This window comes from Callospermophilus lateralis (genome assembly GCF_048772815.1).
Source record: "Callospermophilus lateralis isolate mCalLat2 chromosome 10 unlocalized genomic scaffold, mCalLat2.hap1 SUPER_10_unloc_1, whole genome shotgun sequence".
NCBI classification, from domain to species: Eukaryota; Metazoa; Chordata; class Mammalia; order Rodentia; family Sciuridae; genus Callospermophilus; species Callospermophilus lateralis.
Window position 1 is genome coordinate 179,767 of NW_027510151.1, and position 20,432 is coordinate 200,198.

General features: G+C 50.3%; 1 pseudogene; it reads left to right on the top strand.

Moving 5' to 3' along the window:
* Positions 1-2,351: 2,351 nt before the first annotated feature.
* Positions 2,352-20,432, top strand: part of LOC143639861 (leucine-rich repeats and immunoglobulin-like domains protein 1) — a 29,940-nt pseudogene continuing 11,859 nt past the window's right edge.

The window sequence follows — 20,432 nt, forward strand, 5'->3', positions numbered from 1 at the left end:
TTAGATTTGGGGTTCGCCAGAGGCCTCGAGGGTTAAAGATGCAAATAAGTCATAGCGGACAGTGCCTTCCTAGGTGGGCAGGACATCCTCGGAGCACTTTCTTTAATGTCTGCTACCCCTTTAGCATGGTTTTAAGTTGGGTTGCCCGTATTCCAGAAATGACAGGTTTCGGCTCCATCATTTAGATGAGAAAACTGACGAACAACGCCATTAGAGCTGCAGGGGATTTGATTCCAATGAGACCCTGCAGTGAGCTCCTCTCTCCCTTTGCAGAGTGCCAGGATTTTATTTTTTAAAATTCGTTCTAATTAGTTATACATGACAGTAGAATGCATTTTGAAACATCCAACATAAATGGAATATAACTTCTTCTGGTTGTACATGATGTGGAATCATACCAGTCATATAATTATATATGCACACAGGGTAATAATGTCCCATTCCTTATACTATCCTTCCTACCCCCAAAACACCCTCCCTTCCCTTTGCTCCCCTCTGCCTCTATTCTTCCTCTATTATATACCTCTATTCTTCCCTACTCACCCGCCATTTTGAATTAGCACCTGCATATCAAAAAGAACATTCAGCCTTTGGTTTTTTTGGAATTGGCATGTTTCATTCACTTAGGATGATAATCTCCATTTCCCCCCATTTACCAGCAAATGCCATCATTTCATTCTTCTTTAAGGCTGAGTAATATTCCATTGTGTATATATAACACATTATCTTTATCCATTCATCTGTTGAAGGGCCTATAGGTTGGTTCTATAGCTGGGCTTTTGTGAATTGAGCTGCTATAAACATTGATGTGACTGTGTCATTGTAGTATGCTGATTTTAGGTCCTTTGGGTATTATGCTGAGGAGTGGGGTAACTGCGTCAAATGGTGGTTTCATTCCAAGTTTTCCGAGGAATCTCCATACTGCTTTCCAGAGTGGTTGCACCAATTTGCAGTCCCACCAGCAATGTATGAAGATTACTGTTAGGGTCTGTAAACAAGTCAAGATGGTGCCTGGCATTTTGCCAGAGGAGTGGTTTGTGAAGTAATGCCAGGGAGCCATTACGTGTGGAGATTCCTTATTGGTTGACTGCTGTATCTAGTTTATGCTAATTAAGATAAGCTGTGTGGAATGTAGAAATACTGCTCCTGTCCTACAATAAAGGGTTCCCACTCCTGCTGTATCAATGTACACAAGTTTTTCATCACCCCCCAGTTATTTTTTTTTAAAGAGAGAGAGTGAGGGGGGGGGAGAGAGAGAGAGAGAGAGAGAGAGAGAGAGAGAGAGAGAGAATTTTAATATTTATTTTTTAGTTATCGGTGGATACAACATCTTTGTTTGTATGTGGTGCTGAGGATGGAACCCGGGCCGCACGCATGCCAGGTGAGCACGCTACCGCTTGAGCCACATCCCCAGCCCCCCCCCCCCCAGTTATTTTGCTGCAGCCAGACTGCGGCAGATTACCATGATTTTATCTCTGTGTGTGTGTGTGTGTGTGTGTGTGTGTGTGTGTTGTGTGTGTGTTGTGTGTGTGTGTTTAATTTCCTGTATGTCTCCAGGCCTGGCACATGGGAGGTGTCAGTAGTGATTTGTGAAAGTACGTAGTGATTTGTGAAGTTGGATTAAACTGACCCAGAGAGGTCTGAGGATGTGGCTCAGTGGTGTAGCACTTTCCTAGCATGCATGAGGCCCTGGGTTTAATCCCCAATACTGCACACAGCCATATGACTAAACCTAGGCTGGCGCCTACAAGCCTTTTAAATCATGGCAGTGGACTGGGTCCTGAAGATTGCAGAAGGTTATTGGTTTGGAGCTGCCCAATTGCACTGGTACATCCTTTATGGTGGGTATATAGGTAGATGCAGGTAACGCCATGATTGTGTACTTAGAGATCACCCTTCTGTTCTTTCCCATACTTTTTTAAACAGCTTGTCCCATATGAGAAAATCAAGCATACTCTCTGAAGCCAGCAGCTGATCATGGATGGGAAGAACAACAGGAAAGCTCATTTTGAATGTCACTAGAGGGTCATGTTATGAAAGAGTGAAACAACTAGTAAAATAGGAAAGAGAATTCTTATACTTTTTTTATATTTGATTTAGACACAGGGTCTCACTGAGTTGTTTAGGGCCTCAATAAGCTGAGGCTGGCCTTGAACTCAAGTTCCTCCTGCCTCAGCCTCCTGAGCCACTGGGATTACAGGCGTCCACCACTATGCCTGGCTCTTGTAGTTACTCTGCAAAAAGAAATGCCCGAGTAACCTCCACTTGTGTGTTTCAGGCAGCACAACAGGATCCGCAGTGTGAACGGGAGCCAGCTGAAGGCCTATCTTTCCTTAGAAGTGTTGGATCTGAGTTTGAATAATATCATGGAAATTTGGAGCACCTGCTTTCCCCCTGGACTGTACATAAGAGAGCTGTAAGTGCTTCTGTGGCTGGGGCTGTCCCTCTGCTTCTAGGTCAGCTGGAGGCCTCTCCATTGCCCAGGTCTGTACACAGTCTGCATATTTCACTTCTGCTTTGGTCAGCTTTTTCACTACTGTGTGACTAAAAAAACCCGACCAGAAAATTGTAGAGGAGGAAAAGTTTATTTGGGGGCTGACAGTTTCAGAGGTCTCCATTCATAGACAGCAGGCTCCATTCCTCAGGGCTCAAGGGGAGGCAGGAGGTCATGGAGGAAGAGTGTGGTGGAGGGAAGCAGCTCACATGGTGATCAGGAAGCAGAGAGAGACTCCACTCTCCAGAGACAAACAGAGACCCAAAGCCATGCCCCCATGCCCCCTCCTCCAGCCACACCCACCTGCCTCCAGGACCACCCAGTTAATCCCATCAGGGGGTTCATTCACTGGTTGGGTTAAGGTTCTCACAACCCAGTCATTTCTCCTCTGGACCTTCTTGCACTATCTCACATGTGAGCTTTTGGGGGATACCTCACATCCAAACCATAACAATTTTTCAGCTCTGGGGATGGTACATGACAGGAGGGATTGGCCTCTGATGCCCACTGATGGAACATTTCCAGTCCCATAGTATTCGTCTGTGTTACACCCAAGGTGGACACCTTTGGCAGGGAGAGGTGGACTTGCCTGTCCAGGGAGCTCACCCCCTCAGACAAAAGAGTTCAAGACTCTGAGGTCTGCCCTGACAACAAAGCCTGCTTTTACTCCCATTTACTGGGCTGCTTCCCAGCAGAGCTTGGAGAGAAGGCTCAGGGGAGCTTAGAGGCCCACTCTGCAGGGAGAGCGCTTTGCATACTCTCCAGGCTGTTTCTTCCTAGCGTCCCACAGTGATCATGGGATCTGTCTGGGAAGGCGGCTCCTGGTTCTGTGGGTTCTCAGGACTGTGCTGATGTGTCTCTTACCTGTGTTCGGGCCCCATCTTACCTGCGATGTGGATGGTAGACAGGAGTAAAAATGATAAAGCCTGCAGCACCCGCTGCCTGTGGGTAGGAAAGTGTTGCTCTGGGGAAAAATCTGAAGAGACATTTCCAAATCTGAGGGAGTTTACATTCGCTTTGTCATCACTGTTTTAAAGTCATTTTGGAGCTCATTTGCGAGTCCTGTTTAGAGGTGGTCATGACCCATCTCTTCAGGGAAGATGAACCTTGGCCTCTAGATTTTCCAAGTTATTCTCAGGCTGCATCAAGGTGCCGAAATCAGGAACAGGAGGCCTTGGCCTTTGTTAACCTCAAGTGGAGCCTGTCCTGAGGTGTCCAGCTGCCGCCCAACACTCCCTTGCTCAGAACCAAGAAACCACCAACCACGAAATGGAATTGCACTGACCTTCTGTCCCTGCAAGAAAGTAGGAGGGACTTTCTCTTTTGGCAGCTTGTGGCTGCTCTATCTTCTTCCAAGAGGCTGTTATTCTCTAATCTGGAATGTCAAGAACAAACAGTTTGTAGAGAATCCTCATGTGCCCTGTGCTGGGGCTCTGCCTGGTAAAGAATCCAGAGGAGCCTTGTTTCTTCCCCCCAGTGTAGAAGATTCTCTGGGCTTTCTCCTTTTCACTTAGGCGCTGGTTTTTGTTGTTGTTGTTGTTGTTGTTTTTGTTTTTTTGTTGTTGTTGTTTTGTTTAAAAAAAAAAACACCAAAATTTTGTCTAGGAAAAGCAGTAAGAAGGGTGTTGAGGGGTAACTTCTCATAGGAATACTGATTTATTTTATTCCCTTTATTTTTTCCCTTTTCTATTCCACTGCTTGCTATGCTTTCACACAGTGTGACACACCTGTCTGTGTTATACACTGCAGTCCCTCTGCTCAGCACGGTCAAAGGAGATGGCCCTGAAAAAGTATTGCTTGTCTTTTTTTGGCGGGGGCGGGGGTACCGGGGATTGAACCAGGGACGCTTAACCACTGAGCCCCATCCCCAGCCCTATTTTGTATTTTATTTAGAGATAGGGTCTCACTGAGTTGCTTAGGGCCTCACTTTTGCTGAGGCTGGCTTTGAACTCTCAATCCTCCTGCCTCAGCCTCCCAAGCTACTGGGATTACAGGCGTGGTATGGCTTGCTCTCTAAAGAACTTGGCTCAAGTCTCTTTAACTAGAGGGTTTCTTTCAGGTATTTAAAATCATTTAAAGGAATTGGCTTATACCTGCTTATTATATAAGTCCAAAAATGAGACCCACTTCAGGATTAAAGACTGTTTCCCCAAATCATGGAATGGAATCTGACCTGGCCTCTGAGCTGACTTTGTGCTTTGTGTAGGGCTTTTCTTGTCGGCCTAGGGTGGCGGGCCAGGTGTGGCCCAAGGTTGGCAGGTTTGCAGGAGGGCTGGGGGTGGAGGTGTCTGACGGTCACTCCCGCCCTCTTGGGCCCACTAGCCACAGGTGCTGTGTGCTCTGGGCTGAGTGGAGGTTGACCTTGGACAGTCTTGCCACCTGCAGTGCTTCCCATCTGGGAGTCAGGGCAGGCTCTGAAGCCTCGTGATAACAGACATCTCCTCAGGAAACCTGTCCCTCTGGGTGTGTCTTAGCGTGTTTTCCCAGCTCGGATCCAGCTGGGTCTGGTGTCTGTAACAGAATGAGGAAGGCCTCCTACAGCTGTCACATTTTCTCTCCTGACTCGTTCCAGCAACCTGGCCAGCAATCGCATTGGCACCCTGGAGTCAGGAGCATTTGATGGCCTATCACAGTCACTGCTAACTCTTTGCCTGAGCAAAAACAGGATCACCCAGCTTCCTATAAAAGCATTCAAGTTACCCAGGCTGACACAACTGTGAGTACAGAAACCAGCACTTTAATTAAGGTTATAGCCCAATTTTATGGGGGCCAAACTTCCCCAAGGACCTAGCACCAAATGCAACCCCTACTTCCCCCCCAAACCTTGCCCCCAGTAAAGTTCTGCATGAACTGTAATTAATGCCCCTATGACAACACCTAGTAAAAGCAGATTGGAGCTGGGTCGGGGGCCGGTGGGCCACCTCATCTTGCAGGGATGAGGTCCACTGAGTATGGACGTGCAGGTTCATGCTAGTGTCCTCCTCGATGACATGAGGAATCCTGCTGGTTAGCTGGCGTGGCTAGTGCTTAGGCTGCATGCATTCTGTTTATTTGTCTCAGAGGTTTTAGTGTTGGTTTTAAAGGTACCCGTAAAATAAGTACCTCAGGCTTGATGGCATCCTCGACATTTCTTGAATTTGGCAGGAAGTTAGCATGGCTAAAGGCGGTAAGCAGGAGATGGCAATTTTTATCTCCTAAATCTTACAAGGTGGTTGATTTATGATTGTCTCTCGCTTTTTTTTTTTTTTTTTTTGGTACCGGGGATTGAACTCAGGGGCACTCAACCACTGGGCTACCTCCCCAGCCATATTTTGTATTTTATTTAGAGACAGAACCTCATTGAGTTGCTTAGGGCCTCGCTGAGTTGCTGAGGCTGGCTCTGAACTCACAATCCTCCCACGCCACTGGGATTATAACCCTGTGCTACCATGCTTGGCTCTTGATTGATTGATTGATAGATTGATTTTTGACTTCTTTTTATTATTGGAAGAATAAATGTCAGGAAAACAAGCCAGTAGTGGACATTTGGTTTAAATTGATGAGAACAGTTGTTGAGGCTCAGTGGGGTGTGGATCCTGGGCTGTCTGCGGAGAAGGTCTCCATGATGCTGAGGAGGTTGGGTCACGAGATGCTCCAGAAATAGTTGGGGGAAACCAGGGCTTTCCCATTAGCTCCATGTGTCTTTCCCTGCCCCTCCAGGCCACCCAGAGTCCTTTCAGTCCCCGGAGGCTCTCTAGTACTAGAGCTAGCAGCTGAATGTGTGTGCTTCATGGGGGGTCCCCCGCTGCTCTTGCCCCATACATGGAGATCCCATCAGATGCCCTGACTGCAAATGTTCTTGCATTAGATACCCGCTGGCTCGCTGGCTGGGAAAATCGACAGGGGTGTGTATGTGTGTGTGTGTGTGTGTGGGTCGGTGGGTGTGTGTGTGGGTGGGTGTGTGTGTGGAATGTGCACAGGGAGGCTCTGACCCTGTGGGCTTCTTCTCTTCAGGGACCTCAATCGGAATCAGATTCTGTTGATCCAGGGCCTCACGTTCCAGGGCCTGGACAGCTTGGAGGTGCTGAAGCTTCAGAAAAACAACATCAGCAAGCTGATGGATGGCGCTTTCTGGGGGCTGTCCAATATGCATGTGCTGTAAATGTGGGCGGGCCCTGGCAGGGCTCCCGCCCAAGGGTGAGGCCGTGGCCTCTGCACCCTGCCTCTGTGGGGAGTGGGGCAGCCTGTGTGTGTCCATTCAGCTGAGCACTAGGTGGAGAGCAGGCCACCTTTCCTTTTTCTTTCTGTTTTTTTGTTTTGGTACCAGTATTGAAATTGGGGAGGCACTCGACCCCTGGGCCCATCCCCAGCCCTATTTTGTATTTTATTTAGAGACAGGGTCTCACTGAGTTGCTCAGCACCTCACTTTTGCTGAGGCTGGCTTTGAACTTGAGATCCTCCTGTCTCAGCCTCCTGAGCTGCCTTGATCACAGTCCTGTGCCATCGCACCCAGAAGGCCACCTGTCCTTTGAGTCTTCCTGTGGTCCCAACTCAGTGTCTCTGCAGACTCAACCATATCTGTTCGTGTTTCCATAGCAGAGTAGGAACATCTCTTGGAGGAGGTTTTTGAATCAGGTCAGGTGTTGCAGGAAGGAGCCCCATTCCTGGGCTTCCTCCCACCCCCACTTCCTCGCTGCAGAACAGATCCTTCCCCACATCCTCCCCACTCCCACACTCCACAGGAAGCTCCTTCTCTCCCCATTTTGGGATTGACAGTCTTCCTTGATGTGTAGGTGGACCCAAAATATAGTTCATCACAGGAGATTTATTTATGTCTTGTGAGCTCATCAAGGCACTTGGTGCAGATGTGCAGCTTTTATCAAAGGAACATTCTCTTCGGCCAGATGTGTCCAATAGTGGAGCCGAGGCCTGCCAGAAACAAAGGCAACATCAAAAAAAAAAAAAAAAAAAGCAGAGGAATGTAATCTGCTGTCCTTCAACATTTAATTTGTTTATTTTTCATTAGAGGTCATGCCTCTGCGTGAATGAATCAGATAGTAAAGGAAAGCAGCTGCTGCCCACCCATCATCCGTCCCCTCTCTCCCCCTCCCTCCACATCCCTGTTCTTCTCCCAGAAGACAGTTGGGTCTCAGCATTTCCTCTTGGTTTTCCTGTTTTCAGGTTTGCAGGTGGTTACTTCCAAGTTGGCACATCTTCACCAGTATCTTTACCCACTTCTTTCCTTTACTACTTGTCTTTATAACTGAAACCAAGCCCAGAAGCTTAGGTCCAGGCCCCACAGTGTACTGTGCAGAAGCATCTCTGCTTTGCATGACCAGGATGCTAGTGGCTTCTCCTCCTTTGCCACTTCAGCTGGGCTGGATCTCTGTGGTGCATATTCCAGAACACTCTTCCTTCCTCAAGTTTGTCGTTTAGAATCTGAAGTTCTAAGTTGATGATGGTCTGAGGATTAAGAGAATTTTCAGAAGAAAACAGTGTGAGGCTCTACCATTTCATTTTTATGTGGATCGAATTTATACAAATTAGGGCCGGTCATGGTGGTGTGTGCCTGTAATCCCAGTGGCTCAGGAGGCTGAGGCAGGAGGATTGCAAGTTTGAGGCCAGCCTCAGCAACTTATCAAGATCCTAAGAAACTCAGCGAGACCCTGTCTCTAAATCAAAGATAAAAAAGGGTGGGGGTATGGCTCAGTGGTTAAGCACCCCTGAGTTCAATCCCTGGTACCAAAAAAAGAGCAAAATGTGCATCGGTAACTTCCATGAGAGAAACCAGGTGTCTAGGCAGAGCTGTCATTGGTGAGGATTCTGAGAAGTGAGGGAATGGCACATGAATGCTCTTCATTCAGTGGGGTCATATCCTGAGATGCCCACTGTGAGCTGAGGATGTCATAAGTTGAAAATACACTTAATTCCTAGTCCCCAGGGCATCCTAGCTTGCAGCACAACACATGGTAGAGTGTCAGTTGTTTCCTCTGGGTACCACAGGGCTGAGGGGGAGCCATCTCTCTGCCACTCCCAGCATTGAAAAAGGATTGTACCAGTTAGGAAAGATCTAGATTCGGAATTCAAAGCGGAGTTTCTGCAGAATGTGTGTTAGTCTCACACCTTCATAGAGTGTGGACATCACAAGTTGGAATACTGTAAGTCAGGGACCTACTGTGCATACTTAATGAGCTTGTTGGGAGCCAGATCCTCACACTGCCCACAACCCCGAGGTACATTCTCTATTCCTTCTCCATACAGCACCATGAGGTGGATTCTTCTGGATATTTCCATTTCGCAGGTGTTCAGACTCATTAAGCCATCAAAATAGCAAAATCAATATTTAAATCTTGTAGTCATGGAGCTGGGAGTAGTGGCACACACCTGTAATTCCAGCGTCTCAGGAGGCTGAGGCAGGAGGATCGTGAGCTCAAAGCCAGCCTTAGCAACTTAGCAAAGCCCTAAGCAACTCAGTGAGACCCTGTCTCTAAATAAAAAATATAAGTAGGGCTGGGGCTGGGGCTCAGTGGTTAAGCACTCCTTGGTTCAATACTGGGTACCAGAAAAACAAAAATCATACAGTCATTGGACCCCAGAACTAATGCCATGTCTCCTGGCACAGTGGATTTTTTCAGTTGGATGAGGATAAGGGCTGTCTCCCTTTTCCCCTTCTCTCTCTGTTCCTCTCCTGGCTTTGCCCTTGCTGAGAGCTCCTCTGCCCACTCATCTGCCTGGTTCACTTTGACTTAGCTGAAAGTGACTTATGGCTAACATCCCCTGCCCTTCCGAACTTTCTGAGTATGTCTTGGCCTGCAGACCCTCCACTGGGGTCTGCCTGTCTTCTCTCCGCCATGTGTATGCACACCAGGGGGTCTCCATGCTTCCCTTGTGCTCTTACACCCTTATTGTGACCGCCGTGTCTGATCGGAGCGCTGACCAGGCACACTCCGGGTATTGGGTAAAGGTTGGACCCCTTTGACCCCAGGCACTGTCATTGCAGACACCTCGAGCACAACAGCCTGGTGGAAGTGAACAGCGGCTCCCTCTTTCGCCTCACGGCCCTGCACCAGCTGCACCTTGGCCACAACTCCATCTCACGCATCCACCGCAATGGCTGGAACTTCTGTCAGAAGCTGCGTGAGTTGTAAGTGCCCTCGGCTTTGGTCTGTGGAGGCAGATCCTTCAGAGCCCAGAGAGCAGTGGACTAAGAAGGGGTGTAGGCCTCGGGGGCAAAGGCAGCTCAGAGGCAGGCAGGCCGGTGGCCCTGTTCTGGCAGAAAGAAGGATAGATGTCCAGGCCAGCCAGGCCCAAAACAGGAATGTCAGGTCTTTGAGCTCCAGGCCCTTCCTACCTCCTATTTTTGAAATAACAGAGGTATAGCCTGTCGGTCCCCATGAAGAGCCTCTGTCCCCAGGGATTTCTTGGGTGTGGAAAAAGCTCCTGAAGTCAAGGGCTCTGTCTGGGAAGGGCAACCTAAAGAACCCTTCTCACTGTAGCTTCTTGCAGAGTGATGGTACCTTAGGCCTCTGGGCCATGGTGTGGCACACCTGTAATGCCAGTGACCTGGGAGGCCAAGGCAGGAGTATCACAAGTTTGAGGCCAGCCTCAGCAAATTAGTGGGACCTATTTAAAAAAAAAAAAAAGAAGCTGGCAATGTGGCTCAGTGGTAGGAGCCCCAGTATGGGAGAGAGAGAGAGAGAGAGAGAGAGAGAGAGAGAGAGAGAGAGAGAGAGAGAGAGAGAGAGAAAGAAAGGAACAGTGTGTTTGAACCACACTGGGATCATGAACAGAGCAATGGCGACCCGCTGACTGGAAGAATCTGTGTGTCCTCAGCGCTTGCACCTCAGTCAGCTTCCCCAGGGACCTGGCTCTTCCCTTTACCTGTCGTGCCTGGTGGAGGAGGTGGATGTGCATGGAGGCTCACAGTGTCCCCCCACCCTCCATTCCTTTGGAAGATCCCCAGGCAGGACACCCAGGCTGGGCCTGAGGGCACCTGAGCTCACTGTTGCCCAAGCTGAGAGCCACAGTGGTGACCCCTGGAGAGGGAACCTGGGTCCCCTCTCTGACCTGCATGCACAGCCAGAGCTGCATAGCCAAAGGTCGGAGAACATGGCCATGTTCCCGTGTCTGCACCCGTTTCTAGATCTCTGCTTGTGTTGGGGGAACAGGTCCTCACTAGGTGGAAATTTTCAGTTTCATAATGCTCTAGTTTAGTCCGGTTGGGTTTCCTTATTTTTCAGGAGAGTTTGGGAGGGTTTTCTCCTTTCCCACTTTTCATAGGCTTGGCCTAGAAAAATCGTCACTTAATGTGAGCAAGCGTTATGGGTGCCAGGCACACTCACAGGGACCTGGAACTTCATGCTGCGCTTGCAGCCCGAGTCCTTAGCCGGTCCTTCCTGTTGTGTGCCCCTTGCATCTCAGGCCCACAAGCATCCCTCTGCTGACCTGGCGTTTCAGTCTCTGTGGGTCAGTGGTCAGAGCATGTGCCATGCAACAGCCTGCCTCTCCCTCCTGCTCACTGCCCTTGGACTTGGGGTGTTAGATTTGCCCTCCTGGTGCTTTAGGGTGCTGCTTCCTCCCTCTTGTGGTATCGGATGGCACACTCTTTGCTCAGGTGAGGACTGCATGAGGGAACTCCAGGGACACGTGGTTCTCTGTTGTCCTAGTCCGGGAGCCCTGGGGAAGCAGGGCAGGTTGAGTCCCACAGTCCTGAGCCTGTCTAGTTCCTAGGGTGAGGAGCCACCGTCCTGTGACTCAGCAGAGGGTGTGTGACCTCCTGGGAGAAGCTGTGCTCCAGAGCCTTGATGGGGCTTTGAGCTCCCTGCTCCCCTTTCTGGCTGTGGACCGCTGTCTGCTGTGCCCTTTAGAGGGACCGGGGGTCACTGCAGCGTGCCTTGACCAGTCCTAGAAGCTTGCCCCGTTCTCAGGTCACCTCAGAGGCAGGCTGAGGGTTGCTTTCCCGCCCCTCCCCTAAGCCAAATTCCTTAATTGCAGGTGAGGATATAATTTTGGTCTCCTGCCAGGTCTTGTGACTGACAGACACCATGACTTATTTCTCCAGCAGGGAAAGAAGGCTGCCTGCTGCCCCCTTTAAAAACCCATTAATCTTCACTGATACTATTTTTCTTCTTCCTGACCCAGCCCAAACTTCCCATTTTTCAACCAGAGGTGACCCGTATGCCAAGTGACCAGCACCAGGGTTGTGTCAGAAATGCAAGGGTGTCTGGGAGGAAGGTTGGAGTCTCACATGAAGGCTAAATGGATGATTTGGGGCGTGTCCTGTCCTGCTCACAGGGAGGGTAGGTGACACTCAGGCCAGAGCCTCCAGCCTGAGGCTGAGGCCCTGCAGTGGTTGTCCCAGGCAGGGATGCATGGCGCCCTTTGCTGTCCAGTGCGTGGAGTGGCAGCATCTGACCCACAAGGGGCCTATCCAGGGTGTCGGGCCTCTGCCAAGAAAGGTCTGAATCAGGACCAGCCTGGACACCAGCAGGGAGGTTTTGTATTGCATGACCTTGTGCCATCCCCACAGTTTAACCACACTGGGACCTGCACAGCCATCCCTGTTGTTAGGCCAGGTGGATGACCTAGCTGCACGTCCACTGTGAGATACTGCCTGCCCACGGAGACCCAATGGGTTGTTGTAAGCAAGTCTGTGAAGCCTGATAATGACCTGTGCCCCTCCACCTCCCCAGGATTCTGTACTTCAACAACCTCACGCGGCTGGACAAGGAGAGCCTGGCCAAGCTGGGCAGTTTGAGCATCCTGCGCCTCAACCACAACTCCATCAGCCACATCACCGAAGGCGCCTTCAAGGAACTCAAGAACCTGCGCATCTTGTATGGCATTCACTGTGGGGGTGACCAAGCGATGGGGTCCTGGGCAGGAGAGCAGAAGAGGGCAGAGCCGGTCCCCGAAGGCCTCTCTGGGAGTTCTCTGAACTCCACTCCCAATGGCTTTGGGTGGGAATTGGACCCCAAGCTGATGTGTTATGTGTGCATAGCTGATATTGAATGTCTTGTTCCCCTGAAATGGTGCCTGAGGGAATGACAACCTTAAAGTGTGGTGTCACAAAGCAGAAGCTGCACATTGTGCCTGTCAGGATGCTGGGTCCTGCTGTTGAAGTGAGCGTCCCCAGGTCGGCAACCACTGCCACACTGTCCCTGCAATCATTTTTTTTTTCTTTCTTTCAGTACCAGTGATGGAACTCAGGGGCACTCGACCACTGAGCCATGTCCCCAGCCCTATTTTCTCTTTTATTTAGAGACAGGGTCTCACAGAGTTGCTTAGTGCCTCGCTTTTTGCTTAGGCCGGCTTTGAACTCATGATCCTCCTGCCTCAGCCTCCTGAGCCCTGGGGATTACAGGCATGCAACACTGGGCCCAGCTTCATTTTTTTAAACCCTCTATGTCTTTTCTCAAAGCCATCGCAGAAAACTAGTTCAAAAACTAGTTCAAAAACTCCTTTGTTACACTTGGTGTCCAGTGTGCCTCATTTCCAAAAAAGGTGGAGTTGGGGACTCTGTATCTTTCCTTGTCCTCATTAGGGAGTCATTCAACCAGGTGGAGGTGACAATGCCATGTCCCTCTAAGTGTCCCATTAGGTAAGTCACCAGAAGTCACCGCAGATGCTTTTCTGGGATTGTTGGCCTCAGACAGTTTCCAAACCATCAGCAGAAAGCCCCCAGAGCGGGGTGTGTGATTTTCAGCAGACAGTGATGGTGGGCTCTTGAGGCCCCTGTCCTAGGCATGAGTTCCCGGTGGACAGGGGCTTGCTGCAGGCAACTGGGACAGGAATTTCCTCTGCAGTTGTACCTGGTGGAGCTGGTTTTAAAGTGGGGGCAGTGGAGTCACTGCCTGGGGGAGCAAAGCACCCCAGGCCAAGCTATTCAAGCTGAAGTCCTACAAGGCCAGGATAAGGAGAACAGGCATTGAGACTTAGCAGGCCGGAGGAAGAGGAAAAGGTTGGCAGCAGGAGTGGGCACACAGGCACACAGAGCCACCGCTCCAGGCCTGGGTTCATTCAGTCTGAAGATAATAGGCAGGAACTGTGGGAAGGAGAAGCCCCTCCAGCAGCCGACTTTGCTCAAGCAAGGTCACAGTGAATGGTTCACCTTCAGTCAGAGCTCCCTTCCCTCTAGCACCATCCATTCCAGGTCTTCCTGGGAGCCAAGAGCATCCCTTTCTGTTCCTGGTCCTTGTGCAAGGGCTCAGGAGAGGGAAGGGCAGGCATGAGGGCCTGGTGGAAAGTTGGAGATGGCAGCGTGCGTGCAGAATAGGGCCTGGCTGCCAGGTGCGATGTCCCACCTGGGCACTTTGACCAGCCCTTGGATTCTGGGAAGCAGGCTGAGTCACTGGCCTTGGGATTTGCTCTGCTGGAGGAGCCTGGCCTGTAGAGTTGGCCCCATCTCTCCCACCCTGGCGAGTGAGTCACAAGTCTGACTCAGCACCCAGATGTCCTCCCTGGCTCAATGTCTAGCTCTCTGCAGGCCATGTAAGGAGATGGGCTCTGGGCCCCAGACTCACCGGCCAGCATGCAGGGCACAAGGCCAGGGTTCCTTTCTTTACTGCTCAATTTTTTTCTTCTACATGCCTTGTTCCAGATTCTTGGTTGGGTCAAAAAAAGGGACTCTGGTTGAGTTAGAGAAGATAGGAACCTCAAGGAACTTGTCAACTGATCCTCCATGCCACAGCCAGGTGTCTACTCTGTGCAGGCAGATTACAAACTGGGCTTTCCTAAATGTGCTCTGTACTGTTTCCCAGCCCCAGGCCTAGCCAGGGAAAGCTGCTTGTTTGGGGTGTGCATCATCTGCATTGGAAGGCCGTGGAAGCCTAGCCACGCTGCAGGCTGTACAGAGCGGGGCCTGCTTCACAGAGCCAGACTCCTCATGACTGTACAGGACACTGGGCCCCCTAGAGTGCACCTGGGTGCCTTGAGCTGTGAAGTAGAAACCCAGTGTAAAGCAGTTCTCCTGTCCCTTAAGAGAGTGGGAGGGGGAAATCCTGGGAACTGAATTAGAACAAACTATATCCCATGCTTTAAAAATGATGCCATATTCTGTTGTCATGTAGAACTAATGAAAAAAAGTAGATTGAGGGTTGTGACTGAGAGGTTCATGCTCTGTCTTCTCCCCAGAGACCTGGACCATAATGAGATCTCAGGCACATTAGAGGACACCAGTGGTGCCTTCACAGGCCTTGACAGCCTTATCAAGCTGTGAGTATTTCTGAGTACCTGACTCTCTGAGCGCTGGCATGCACTGGAACCCCCTTGGACAGATCCCTTGTCCTGTGTCTGAGTCCTGCAGCAGAAAGTGGGCTCTACCCTGGTGTGGTGGTGCACGCCGGTGCATGCCTATAATCCCAGTGGCTCAGGAGGCTGAGGCAGGAGGATCACGAGTTCAAAGCCAGCCTCAGCAACTTAGCGAGTCCCTAAGCAACTCATTGAGACCCTGTCTCTAAATAAAGTATTAAATAGGGCTGGGGATGTGGCTGAGTGGTTAAGTGCCCCTGGGTTCAATCCCCTGATACCAAAAAAAAAAAAAAAAAAAAATAATAATTTGATTCCTGTGATTTGGATTTGAAATAATCCAGCTGGATTAGAAAATGGTAAAAGAGTAGAGGTAGAGGAGATAATGAGATTGGCACAGTCTGATGACACCTGTGGGTGTGTGGCAGCCACCTGGGGTTCACGATATTCTTTTGTCTGCTGTCATGGTATGCGAAGGTTTGTGCATTAGACGGGAAAGAGAAAAGTGGATCTTGGTGTGCAGCTCTAGGTTGACCACTGTGCTTGGTGTTGAGTGACCACTTAAGGAGGGAACCGTGCTGCTTGGATGCCCTCCTCTGCTGGGTTTCCTCCCAGTGTCACTGGGAGCTCTGTGGCATGGCTGTGCTGGAAGATGTGGCCACCACACTGCGTTGCCCCATCTGGATGGGCTGCCCCAGTCTGCGGGGCTCCCCTGGTCAGTGTGGAGCATGCCAGCACAGAGGAGCCATGTGGAGTCCCAGAGAGGTGGCCTGGACCTGCCTTTGGAGAGCTTGACAGGCTGGTCTTGCTGGATCTGCCTCTGAATGGGAAGGTGAGCTACTCCTGAGGTCCTTCCTAGCTCACCACTGGCCAGGCCTAAATGAAGTTATTTTCTCACTAAGAGCAGCAGAGCCCTCTGTGACCACCAGGTGGACATTGCCCTTCCTTGTTCCAGGTTTTGAGCTCAGGTAGTCCCTCAAGCCCAGCCATTGATAGTTCTTCAATCTGGCTCTTTCTGGTGCTTCTGGAGTGTTCCTTTCCCCCAGGTTTGTGGGATTGTCATACTCTCCCACTCCAGAGATCCTGTTCCAAAATGGCTCTGGTATCACCTGCTGGGGACCTGTACAGGTAGTATATGAGGAGAGAAGGGAGAATTTCTGGACCCCAGGAGAGGCAGTTCATTGGCAATGTTAGTGACATGGGGAGGACAGGAGATGCAGGGGTCTGCCCTGTGCCTGGGGCGTTCTTTGGGAGGCTGGGTGGGAGCAGAGGTCCATGTAAAGGGGGTGTCAGGGGAGATGCAGAGCCTCTGGGTTCCCATGAGGTAGGAGGTCCTGTAGCTGGTGGGCAGGGCCTTCATAGTGGGATTCATGGGGAAAGGGGTTTGTGCATGTCATTGCTAGTCCCAGGGACATGAGTGCCACTGCACCGTCCCCCAGTGCCTTGCCACCGTGGCTTAGGCAAACACTGATCCAGCCTTTGGGAGCCTATGACTGACTGGCCAGGAGACTCATGAGAGGCCAGCCATCCCTTCCCTGGGATCCCTGACTGTGGGACAAGAACATCCCTCCAGCAGAGAGCTCCAGTTCCCCTTTGCCCACCCAGTGGCTGTTTGTTAGAACCACTGCAGTGTCTAGCTGGAGCGCCACCCAGCCCCCACACGCTGGCAGGGAGAAGGTGAAGGCCTGTTTTAGCCCACACACAGCACGACGTGCCCTGCGAAATTGAGAATTCATTTTATTGTTATTGTCACCATTAGGAATAACAGCCTGTCCTCACTGTAAAAGGGGTCAACGTGACTAATATGGAGTGGATGAAATAAAGCCTGGCATTTCCCTGGATCTGGTTTACAGGTCTAGATGATCAGCGCCATGCGTTTTTACTAGGACCTGGGGTGCACGGTTCCTCAGCCTGCGGGGGATCTGAGCAAGTGGAGAGGTTGGCAGTGCCCTCAGCCTTGCTTGGAGTTTGGTGCCCCCCCTGAGTCGTTATTTGCTGCTAATTCTGTGGTTACAGAGCCTAAGCCCAGCCACCAGGATTTCTGTGTTTGGTTTATTTGTTTAAAAACAGAAGTTTTGATTGTGAGGCTGTAGAACTGCTTTTTGGGGTGAGATTGCTGGCACGTCCATGCACACACTACCTCAGAGAGGAGGACACTCACAGGGGTGTGTGGCCTGTTTGCTCTCTGTCCTCTGGAGGACACAGAAAACAGAGCTGACTTTGCCTGAGGCTGAATGTGGAGTGACTGCTGGGCCTTTGGCATGGAGGCCCCCAGGGGAGGAGTCTGTTTCTGATGAAATGGGGGACAGGGAGCCCTGTGGCATGGCTGCCCCAGACATTGGCCTGTGGGCTGGTGGTGTCTGGGGAGCAGGTGGAGCAGCCTTCCCTGTCCGAGCTCCGGGTCCTGGCTTGGCCTGTACTCTCGAGGACACCTGCTGCTCCTGCCCTGTTGCAGTTAGGTTGAAGCTCAGACAGCTGGCAATGGCCTGACCCTGCCATTTTTTTTTATTTTGGGGAGCTCACCTTCCCTTTCTTGGCATCCCTGAGGAGGACTTGGTGCTCACTGGCTTCTCTGGGGGGAGGTAGAACTGGCCTTTGTATTCCACATTTCTTACCTGGTTCTTGGTAGGACCCATGTCTGATGGGTTGACATCATATAAAATCTGGGGTCTTGCTCAAAAACCACAGCACAGGGCATCTTCTGCAGGCTGAGATGCCAGGATGCATCTCAGGTGCAAAGAGCTGTGGAGCCACCCTGACAAGCCACCCATTTTCCTATCCCATTCTTGCCTCTTTTGGGAACCATTATCCCTGGAACACAGTTCTCAGAAGTGGGCAGCAGCTTTCAGATCAATAGTTTTCATTACCTTCTCTGTTTCTCCTCACTGAGAGACTACCCAGCCTGTCTCTTGTGATGCTATTGCCTGCCTCACCCCCAACCCCCTTCAGGGGCCCTTGGAGACAGAGGGCCAGGTGGGACAAGTGTGTGTCCAATGGGTATTAGTTATGTAGGACAGTAGAGTGTACTTTGACATATCATACATATGTCAGATCATCATGGAGTCTAACTTCCCATTCTTGTGGTTGGACATGATGTGGAGTTTCCCTGGTCATGTGTTCATATATGAACACAGGAAAGTTCTGTCCCATTCATTCCACTGTCTTTCCCATTCCCATCCTCTCCCTTCCCCTCATTTCCCTTTTTCTAATGCAATGGATTTCTATTATTCCCCCAACCGCCCTTGTTGTGGGCTAGCATTCACAAATCAGAGTGAATATTTGACCTTTGTTTTTTTGGGATGAACTCATTTCACTTAACACAATAGTCTCTGGTTTTATCCTTTTACCTGCAAATGCCATAATTTCATTCTTTAAGGCTGAGTAATATCCCATTGTGTATGTACACTGTATTTTCTTTATCCATTCATCTGTTGAAGGGCACCTAGGTTGGTTCCATAGCTTAGCTATTGTGAATGGGGCTGCTATAAACATTAATGTTACCATGTCACTGTAGTATGCTGATTTTATGTCCTTTGGATATAGACTAAGGAGTGGGATACCTGGATCAAATGATGGTTCCATTCCAAGTTTTCTGAGGAATCTCCAGACTGCTTTCCAGAGTGGTTGCACCAATTTGCAGTCCCACCAGGAATGTATGAGTGTGCATTTTTCCCACATCCTCACCAACACTTATTGTTAGTTGTATTCTTAATGATCGCTATTCTGACTGAAGTGAGATGGAGTCTGCAGGGGGCCTTTGTAGGCCCTAAAGTGCATGCACCTTCAGCCTGTCATTGCTCCTGAATTCTAATAGAGGGAAAAGTGTTTCCTCTCAGAAGGGGCAGGACTGTGTGTGTCCACCCTGGGATCTTAGTGCAGGTCAGCTTCCCCTGCCTCTCACTAGACAGGCTGACTGTGCGTTCTTTCTCCCCCCTTTTCCCCCACCCTGTCTCTTCCTGGATGTTTGGAATCTGCATGACTCTGTTTGGGAACAAGATCAAGTCTGTGGCTAAGAGAGCGTTCTCGGAGCTGGAAGGACTGGAGCACCTGTGAGTATCTTGCCAGACCTTGCCTGACCCCCAGGCCTGCCAAGGGTGGCCATGGCAAAGTCAGCTAGGATTGAATGGCATCTTTGTAAACTGAGAAACAGACTGTTTAGAAGCAGCAGTTGCTTCAGTGCTGGCCCTTATCTTGCCTGTGCCAGAGCAATCACAAAACACATGGCCAGTCGATGTGATCCCCATGAATGCAGCTGGTGTGTGGACAATACCTTCCTCCCTCCAGTGCCCTGTGTCGCTGCTTCCCCCTCTCCTCCCTGGGCCCTGGTCTCCTTGTCACCCCCACAAGGCCAGCCATCAGAGTGACACATACCCCACCCCACTGGGAGCTTCTCTGCCTGGCCCTGGGAGTAAGGGGACCAGCCAGCCCTGAGAACTTTACATCCTTCTGGGGTAGCTCCTTTGAGTGGGTGGGCTTGAGTCTGTTTTTTCTTTGCATCAAGTTCGACCCCGGTTCTTCTGGGAGAGCCTGTGGCTGTTGACTTGCTGAGCAGGCCTGCACCCGCCTCTGCGCTGCCCCTCAGACAGGTTGGGTCCCCGTGTCACCGCATGTGCTGTATCAACACGTGTGAGAGCCACCTCCTTTGGAGTTATCACCTCTGGGTCACATGAAACCAAGGCTGTCACAGAAAACCTCCGAGTCTCCTGGCTCAGACACAGGGCTGGCTGGAAGGGCACCTGGGGTTTCTTGGCACAAGTCCTTGTGTTGTGATTCAGGGACCTGGGAGAGAATGCCATCAGGTCTGTGCAGCTGGACACCTTTATCACAATGAGGAATCTTAAGAAACTGTAAGTACTGAGGCTTCCTGGGGCCCTTGTGAATATGAGGAAGAACTTCCAGAGTAACAAACCCTTGTAATTGCTTTATGCTCACGTTTTTAATAGCTATGATCGTTTATGGGTAGATGCAAGTTAAACTGTTTAAAAAAAAATACTATGGGGAAGCTGGCTTGGTGATGCACGCCTATCATCCCAGCAGCTCAGGAGGCTGAGGCGGAAGGATTGCAAGTTCAAAGCCAGCCTCAGCAACTTATTGCGGCTCTACGCAACTCGGTGAGACCCTGTCTCTAAATAAAAAAAAAATAAATAAAAGGGCTGGGGATGTGGCTCAGTGCTTAAGTGCTCTGGGTTCAGACATTGCAGGATTATCAGGCCATAAAATGCCACCCGTCCCATCCCTCCCACAGCCTGGATTAACTTTGAAAATGATAAGCTAAGGGAAAGTGGTCAGTGACAAAGGACCGCAGATTCTATGACCCAGTCACAGGGAAGTCCCAGGACAGAGAGATCTGTAGAGGTAAGATGTGCCCTAGGAGGTGCTCCAGCCTGGGGAGAGATGGAGAGAGAAGGGGAGTAGCTACAAAGTGCTTCTTCATGAGGTGACAAAGATATCTTAAAATTGACTGTGGTCATGACGACACCTACTCGTGAATGCACCACAGACCATTAAGTTGTGAACTTGAAATGGGCGAGCTGTAGTATTGGTGAATTGTTGCTCAGTAAAGCTCGGTGTGTGTGTGTGTGTGTGTGTGTGTGTGTGTGTGTGTGTTATAAATATAATTTTTACATGTCATAAAAATGTGTCTCTTTAAAACATGAACTTTGGATTTAGAGTCTTCAAAATTTGTGTCCTCAGTGATTTATAACATTTTCAT